Below are 2,748 nucleotides of genomic sequence, written 5' to 3'. Positions count from 1 at the left end.
ACACCTCACAACGCAACCAAGAACTCCTTCTTTGCTGGTCTATTTTGAACTCTTTCAAAAACTTGTCAAGGCATGCATCTTGTTGAAACTTCTATTAAGCGCTTTCGATCTATTTCGATAGATCTTTGATGCTCAACGTTCAAGTAGCGTAATCCAGGTACTCCTTTGAAAACTTCTTTCAAACAACCTTGTATGCTTTACAGAAATTCTACATTACTTCTGATCCACAATATGTCAACCACATATACCTATGAGAAATTCTATAGTGCTCCCACTCACTTCTTTGGAAATACAAGTTTCTCATAAACCTTGTACAAACCCAAAATCTTTGATCATCTCATCAAAGTGTATATTCCAACTCCGAGATGCTTGCACTAGTCCATTGAAGGATTACTGGAGCTTGCATACTTGCTAGTATCTTTAGGATCGACAAAACCTTCTGGTTGTATCACATACAATGTTTGCTCAAGGAAACCGTCGAGAAAACAATGTTTTGACATCCTACGTGCAATATTTCATAAATAATGCATCAACAACTAACATAATTCTAACAGACTTTTAGCATCGCTACGAGTGAGAAAGTCTCATCATAGTCAACTGTTTGATCTTATCGAAAACATCTTTGCGACAAGTCGAGCTTTTCTTAATAGTGACTTATCACCATCATCGTCTGTCTTCTTTTAAAGATCCATCTTTACTCAATAGTCTTATGACCATCAAGTAGTTCTTTTAAAGTCTACACTTTGTTTTCATACATGGATCCTCTCTCGGATTTCATGGCTTCCAGCCATTTGTCGGAATCTGGGCCCACCATCGCTTTCTCCATAACTCGTAGGTTCACTGTTGCTCAACAACATGACCTCCAAGACAGGGTTACCGTACTACTCTGCAGCAGTACGCGACCTTGTCGACCTACGAGGTTTGTAGTGACTTGATTCGAAGCTCAATGATCACCATCATCAGCTTCCACTTCAATTGGTGTAGGCGCCACAGGAACAACTTCCTGCGCCCTGCTACACACTGGTTGAAGTGATGGTTCAATAACCTCATCAAGTTCTACTACCCTCCCACTCAATTCTTTCGAGAGAAACCTTTCCTCGAGAAAGGATCCGTTTCTAGAAACAAACACTTTGCTTTTGGATCTGAGATAGGAGATGTATCCAACTGTTTTGGATATCCTATGAAGATGCATTTGTCCGCTTTGGGTTCGAGCTTATCATACTGAAACTTTTTCACATAAGTGTCGAAGCCCCAAACTTTCAAGAAACGACAGTTTAGATTTCTCTAAACCTCAGTCTATACTGTGTCATCTCAACGAAAATACGCGGTGCCCTATTTAAAGTGAGTGTGGTTGTCTCTAATGCATAACCCATAAACGATAGTGGTAATTCGATAAAAGATATCATAGTATGCACCATATCAAATAGTGCGTGGCTATGACGTTCAGACACATCATCACACTATGATGTTCCAGGTGGCATGAACCGCGAAACAATTTCCACATTGTCTTAACTGTGTACCAAAACTCGTAACTCAGATATTCATTTCTTATGATCATATCGTAGACAGTTTGTCCTCTTGTTACGACGATCTTCACTCTGAAACGGATTTGAACTTTTCAACATTTCAGACTTGTGATTCATTAAGTAAATATTCCTGTATCTACTCAAATCATCAGTGAAGTAAGAACATAATGATATCTACTGCGTGCCTCAGTACCTATTGGACTGCATACATCAAAATGTATCACTTCCAACAAGTTACTATCTTATTTCATCTCAATGAAAACAAGGCCTTGCTCATGTGGTATGATTTGCATGTCACTAGTGATTCGAAATCAGGTGAGTACAAAGATCCATCAGCATGGAGCCTCTTCATGCAATTTATACTAACATGACTCAAGCGGCAGTGCCACAAGTAAGTGGTACTATCATCATTAACTCGTATCTTTTGGCACTAATATTATGAACATGTGTAATACTACGATCGAGATTCAATAAACCATTGAAGGTGAATATTCAAGAAAATAGAGTAACCATTATTCTCTTTAAATGAATAATCGTATTGCAACAAACACGATCCAATCATGTTCATGCTTAACGCAAGCACCAAATAACAATTAGTTAGGTTTAACACCAATCCCGATGGTAGAGCGGGCGCGCGACGTTTGATCATATCAACCTTGGAAACACTTCCAACACGTAACGTCACCTCGCCTTTAGCTAGTCTCCGTTTATGCCGTAGCTTTCATTTCGTGTTACTAATCACTTAGCAACCGAACCGGTATCCAATACCCTCATGCTACTAGGAGTACTAGTAAAGTACACATCAACATCATGTATATCAAATACACTTCTTTCGACTTTTGCCAGCCTTCTTTATCTACCAAGTATCTAGAGTTGCTCCGCCTCAGTGACTGTTCCCCTCATTACAGAAGCACTTAGTCTCGGGTTTGGGTTTAATCTTGGGTCTCTTCATTAGTGCAGCAACTGTTTTGCCGTTTCACGAAGTATCCCTTCTAGCCCTTGCCTTTCTTGAAACTTTAGTGGTTTTACAAACCATCAACTATTGATGCTCCTTCTTGATTTCTACTTTCGCAGTGTCAAACATCACGAATCGCTCAAGGATCATTGTATCTATCCTTGATATGTATAGTTCATCACGAAGCTCTCTCAGCTTGGTGGCAGTGTCTTTGGAGAACCATCACTTATCTCATCTGGAAGATTAGCTCACACTTGATTCAAGTGA

Source organism: Hordeum vulgare, chromosome 7H (assembly GCF_904849725.1).
Source record: "Hordeum vulgare subsp. vulgare chromosome 7H, MorexV3_pseudomolecules_assembly, whole genome shotgun sequence".
NCBI classification, from domain to species: Eukaryota; Viridiplantae; Streptophyta; class Magnoliopsida; order Poales; family Poaceae; genus Hordeum; species Hordeum vulgare.
This window is presented reverse-complemented; position numbering follows the sequence as displayed.